Genomic DNA, 6,931 nt, shown 5'->3' on the forward strand with positions numbered 1-6,931 from the left:
ACAAACAAAGTTCCAGTGTGTGTATGTATGTAAATTAATTGTTTGTTCATTTTCGTTTCGAATTAGTGGACGCCGCGACACGTAATTAATAACACGAATTTTTCAGTTTCGCTAGAAAAAATAATAGTTGTTCCAATGCCGCCTGGCGCGAAAAAGCGAAGTTGTAAGTTCACCGAGGACTTGCAAAAAGAATTTCCTTTCTTGCAAAAGTGTTTAACACCTGCAGAAGTGCGGTGCAATAAATGTAATGGAACATTTTCTGTTGCTCATGGCGGCAGACATGATATACAAAGGCATTTGACGTCGGAGAAGCATAAAAAAGGACTAACCGCCGCAAGTCGTCGTCGTCACTGACTTCTTACTTCCGTCACGAAAAATACGGTGACAAAGAAGCAGAACTGGCAAAATCTGAGGGTTTGTGGGCTTTCCATACGGTATGTCATAATCAAAGTTTTCGTTCGATGGAATGCACTTCCAAATTAATTCAGAAAGTTTTTGAGAAGAAGTTTTGCTGCGGGAAAACTAAGTGCGAAGCTATTGTAAAAAATGTGATTGCGCCGTATTCTTCAGACATTCTGAGGACAGAACTTAACGATGTCCCATTTATCTGTATCTTTACAGATGCTTCAAACCATAAAGACATCAAAATATTTCCAACGCTAGTAAGGTACTTTCACCCAATAACCGGCATTAATGTCAAAATATTAGATCTGGTGAATTTACCTGGTGAAACTGCACAAATTATTTACGATTCCTTAATGGAAATTTTAGAAAAGCACAACCTTAAAGAGAAAGTGGTTGGATATTGTGCGGATAACGCTAATACAAATTTTGGTGGGGTTCAGCGTGAAGGTCAATGCAATGTTTTTAGAAAACTGCAAGAGGGCTTGGAAAGACAAATAGTTGGTGTGGGCTGCGCAGCACATATTGCACACAACGCCATTCAAACAGCAGCAGATTTGTTACCAGTTGACGTGGAACACATAATTATGAAGATTTATTCGTACTTTTTTATATATACTGTGCGTGTAGAAAATCTAAAAGATTTTTGTGAAGAAGCAGAAATGCAATACAAAAGAATATTGGGATACTGTAAAACAAGATGGCTGGCACTTTTACCTGCAGTTGAGAGAATTCTACAAATGTATTCACCATTGAAATCATACTTTTTATCGCAAGATAAATGCCCTGCTGTGTTACATAATTTTTTTTCAAATGAATGCTCAGAGCTTTGGTTAAAATTTGTTCATGTGCAAGCATCAGTATTTAACGATTCCGTAAAAATGATGGAAGGAGACAAAGCAAGTTTTACAGAAGTGTCATATCTGTTTGTGGATTTAATAAACAAATTCACAAACCGCTTAGAAAATGATTATATTCCTCTGACCGTAAGAAATGAGTTAACAAAACTTGTGGAGAATGGTCAAATCAGCTGAGATTATTTTATGGGGCATGTTCGTAACTTTTATCACAACTGCATCCAGTACCTGCAAAAATATATACATCAATACAACGAATTTAAAACTTTTACTTGGATTCAATTAAAACAAAATCTGAAATGGGCGGATGTACAGCAGACATACCAACAGTTATTGGTGCAGATGCCTACAGCTGCTATGACTTTAAAAGAAGATAGTTTGTTCGACGAAGTAAGTTACGTGGCAAATTATGTGAATAACGAAGTCTTAAAGAAATGGGAGGAGATGAAGAGCAGTACAGAACAACGATGGATAGAGGTGTTCCAAAATTTCAAAGACAGCGGAATACCATTCCAGAATTGCCTAGCCATCATCCAGTACCTTCTTTGTTTGCCAGGAACAAACGCTCCTACGGAACGAGTATTTTCCTTAATGAATAGCTTATGGACATCCGAAAAGTCGTCACTAAAAGTTGAAACATTACGTGCAATACTAATTATAAAATTTAATATGGGCAGCTGTGAAAACTTTTTGGACATTCTAAACCAAAACCCAGAACTAGTAAAAAAATGTCACTCATGTGAGAAATATGACTTTAAAAATAAATGTTAATTCAATAGTAGTGTTGTTTGTTTCTAAATCAATTATACCACCAAGAAATCCTCAGTCTTGTTGTGAATAGAGGTAGGTGTCCCGCATTGATGCATCATAAAGTTGGCCGCCTTACACAGAATTGCTTTGTAAAATCTGGATACTGCAGTACAGTAGGTGACATGAGTTTATTTTTGAGATATTTGAATGCTTCTTCACAGTTTGTATTCCATTCAAATGGAACATTTTTTCTACATAATCTGGTTATGTGGCGGGAGTGTTCCGCAAAATTTTTAATAAATTTTCTGTAGTAATTAAGAAAGCTACGAATCTTTTCGCTTCTTCGGCATTTTTAGGTTTTGGATAGTCTTGAATAATTTTGTTTTTGCTATCGTCTGGAAGAATGCCGTTATCTGTGCATTTCTGACCTTGATACCTTACTTCACGCATAAAGAATGTGCACTCTCTGGGTTGAGTTTTAAGTTGTGTTTTCTACACAAAACAAATACATCGGTTAGATTTTGAATCATGTGCTTTTCAGAGCATCCTAAAACGACTAAATCGTCCATATAGATAAAGGCTTGTGCTGGTGATAAGCCAGCAAATGCATAGGTCATCATTCTTTGGAAAGAATTTGGTGCTATTTTTAAGCCATAAGGGAGTCGTTTGAAGCGATATGAGCCACTATTTGTGGAAAATGAAGTAATATCTCTGGAATTTTTCTCTAATTCTATTTGATGGAAACCTGACATGAGATCTAAACATGAAAAATATTTTGCTCTTCCAAGTTGGTCAAGAATATCATCAATTCTTGGTAAAGGGAATTTATCTGCAACTAGGTTTTTGTTAATTTGGCGGTAGTCAACGACTAACCTCCATCGTTTTTCACTTGAATTTCGCAGTGACTTTTTTGGAACTAAAAGTAAAGGACTATTGTACGCTGGTGTAGCTGGTTCGACTTATTATCTTCTAACAATTTTTTCACTTGTTTTTCTACCTCTAATTTGTGGGCGTGCGGGATTCAATATTTTTTTATGTACACAGGAGTAGGATCTGTAAGGTGTATTTGCTGCTTATACAAATTATTTGCTGTTATTGGCTCTGAATCGATGCCAAATATGTCGCTATATTCTGAACATAATTGAGTTAATACCTTTTTATGATCTTTGGGAAAATTATTTGAGAGTTTTTCTAATACCACTTTTTTTCTACCCCTTGAGTTACTTTGGTCTATTTCATGGATATCGTAGTCGGACAGTTTTTCATAGAAAATATTGTGGTTTTTTATTCATTTGTTTAGTATTCGGACTAACGGATGTTGTGAATTTGTAATTGTGTTGCTGATTATTACTGCTGGAGTAATTTCTTGGTTTGGTATAAATATTTCAGGTTCATTTGTTTTTATGTTTAATTTTCTAATTACTCCTGACCTGGCTGGAATTATTATTGAATTTTCTTTGTGATCCGCATAAACTCGTATAGGTATTTGTTTGTGATTGCCCGGACGTATTAGGAGATAGTCATTTCCGTTAAGGAAATTTAAAAGACAATTAAATGTCTTTAAGAAATCTAAGACCAAAATACCATCGTATGGTATAGGGATATCTTCTTTTACGATTTCAAATGTATGTGGTATAAGTATATTTTCTACTTGAAATTCTAAAAATGTCGTTCCTATTGATGATATTGTTCCTTGGCCTATTCCGCTTATTTCTGAATTGTTTTTTATATTTAACTGGTGTTGCTATACGTAATCATTATATTTTAATAATGATATTTCTGCTCCTGTGTCTACTGAAAATGTTAGTAGTTTATTACTTCCTGGTATATTTAATTTTACAAAAATGTTGTGGTTTAAATTTAAATGGTATATATTTATTGTGTTCTTAGGGGCTCTGGTTGGTTTTCGGGACTTTGTGCCGTTGCTAAACGGACATTGTTGTTTGGATTTTGTGGTTGATAACTACTTCGTCCTCCTCTTGATCTATTACATCTTTGATATTGGTTATTATTATAGCCTCCTCTATTGCTATAATAATTGTTGTTTCCATAACCTCCGCGTCCACGGGAGTGATTGCGATTGTTATGGTTGTATTTTCCTCTACTATTGTTATTCCAATATTGGTTCGTTCTTTTATTGTTCTTGTTTAAGAACATTATTGTGTTTTGCTGCCCAGTTGTTTCTGTGCAGCTATTGACAAATTTTGAGACGGCCTCATTCATATTATTAAAATTGCCTGCCTCCATTACCAATTTGACTTTTTCGTTAGTGCAATTTTTGGTCTTCGCCTTTACCGCTGTCTCTTGTCTGCTGTATTTATTGGTCAATTCTGTTCCCAAGCCATCACTAATATAAGCATTTTCGAATCAGATCTTCTATTTCTTTTATATAGGCATTGGCTGGCTTACCTTGCTGCCTTATGTTCATCAATTTAGGAGTTATTACTTCAACTGACTCGCATTTGACTGCTATTTTCAGTTTGTTTATTATTTGATCTATTGTGCTTGCGTTACTTATAAGGTTTCTAGCCGTTCTTTTTAGCTTGGACTTTATCAAGGTTATCGCTATGGTCTCGTTGTCTTCCTTAATTAGTTGCACCAGTTCCAACTGGTCCAAGAAACTGCGCAGATTTTCTGCTTTACCGTCAAACTCTGGTATGAGTCGCGCGGCATTACTAAGAAACTCTACGGCTGTCTGCGGCATTGTGTTGGTGTTCTCAATCTTTTTACTTTCTTCAGTATTGTCTATGTTGCTATCTGAGTCTTTACTACTACTGTCGTCTACCTGAGGTATCGAATCCAAATCTATTTCAAATTGTTTTTCTAGCTTAGTTGAAATATTTTGGTCTATACCAAATTTTAAAAGAGTTTTTATTAATTTCTCTTCGAGATCGTTAAATGTTTCGTTGGCTAGTTTTTGATGCCTTGTCGTAAAACGACTGTTATAGGCGTTAATTATGCATCTAATGTTTTCAATGCTGTTATGCAAGATTTTTAGATGTTTTAATACAGTATTTCTACGTATTGAACGATTTGGGGTGAGGCACTTGTGTGATTTTAAAAAGATATTTTTCTGTATTTTAATTTTTTCAACAACAGTTTCCCATGGGCTCATTATATCTGTTCAATCGAGGCGACTTTTTTTAGATATTTTTTCTTTATACCGCCTTTATGCCATTGGTATAGATCGTATGCAGATTTCGTCAGAACAATTGTTAAAAGAATAATTAGCAAAATGTAAGTTGCTTTTGGCGTTTCTATTATTTCGATTTCATTTACAACGTTGCCGTTGTTATCGGCGACTTTTGATTCTGTCCTATATTTTTCCTAAAGCAGTGATAAAGGATAAACAATTTTGATTTTTTTTTTTCTAATTTCCTATACCTCTAACAAACAATGCTGGCTTCTTCCGCACTTACATATGCATCTATGCAGTACATCTTGTCTTTCCTCGCACAATGGAATTTTAAAAGTATACGTTTTATTATTTGGCCTTGTTGCCACTTGAATTATTATATTCTTCTTTTCTCTTGAATATACAAGTATCTTAAATTTATTTCAGTCTCTACACATAACATTTTGACACAAATCTACCTTTTTAGTTACTTTTTATTACAAATTTTTGAAAAATTTGAATGGTAAATTATTTACAATAATATCATTTGTAAAACCTATCGTCCCTATGTGTGAGACTGAATTACATGTTTGATTTCCTTGCAAACTGCGTTTTCGCAACGGTTGCAAGAGAGATCTAAAAATATTTTTTTTTTTTACGTAGGGTGCTTATTCAGCACTTCTTTCTGCTTGCCAATTCCTTTTCCAGTTCCAGCAACTCCTTAAAGATCTCCTTCAGTTCTTCTGGGGTGTGCTTCTTTGGACTTCTTCTTTTAGATGCGCCCGCCGCCGTAGCTGTTTATTCCTTTTTCCACCTCTTCTTCTAGGTGGACGCACGATCGGTATTGCCGTTTTCTTTTCTTGTTGACGTTGTTGTTGTTGCTCTTTAATTTGTTGTAACCGTTGCCTTGCCCTGTATTCTTGAATGGACAACGGCCGTGGTCCCGCATCAGGATCTTTGAGCGTTTCTTGTAGCGACTTTGACATTTATAGACCCAACACGTTGGTTTCAGCGCTAATAAATGTTTATGCAGTTTGAATCATGCAACATGTTGATTTCAGCGCGTGAGTACAGTATGCCTATATGGATGCCGTTTTACACACACAACACGTTGATTCCGTAGATGATGATTGTCATCTTGATTGTTCGTTTGTGACGTTGATGTTGGTACTAGCAGAAACTTCACTTTGTTACAACATATTGGCCCGTAGTCATAGTCAAAATAAAGTCGACTTTAAAGTTAGTTGCAGCTTTTTTGACAGATATCCCATTGAAAATTATGTCAAAAAGCTGCAACTAACTTTAAAGTCGACTTTATTTTGACTATGACTACGGGCCATTATGTCCAACTTTCAATCACATATTCATATATTTTTCTTTTCACTGTTCATGTCACGGGCAGGACCGCCATGAAGTGACAACTAGATGCAGATTTAAAATATAAACGTAAAGCTTTGCGATCGTTCTTACGCTAGAATTGGTGAATGCGCAGAGCGTGAAGTTTATCAAAATGTATTAAATAAATATACGGCGGGTGGGCATGCTACTTTGTTGTTATTGTGTTGCAGCTATGTAAGCGTATAACAGGATGCAGAAGTGCTCCTACAGCATCTAGATGCATTTCTGCGTCAAATAGATTTTCAAAGAAATGTCGCCTACGTTCTTTGGCGGTTTGGGCTCCATATGTAAGTAAATAAACAAATAATAAGTAATTTTTAAGCAAAACCTCAACCGTAAATTTCTGCATGATCCAATGATCGGATCTAAACCATATTAGTATCGGACTACACTTCAGGAATGAAAAAAA

Source organism: Rhagoletis pomonella, unplaced genomic scaffold, assembly GCF_013731165.1.
Source record: "Rhagoletis pomonella isolate Grant_MI unplaced genomic scaffold, Rhpom_1.0 Rhpom_scaffold_00026, whole genome shotgun sequence".
Taxonomy (NCBI): Eukaryota; Metazoa; Arthropoda; class Insecta; order Diptera; family Tephritidae; genus Rhagoletis; species Rhagoletis pomonella.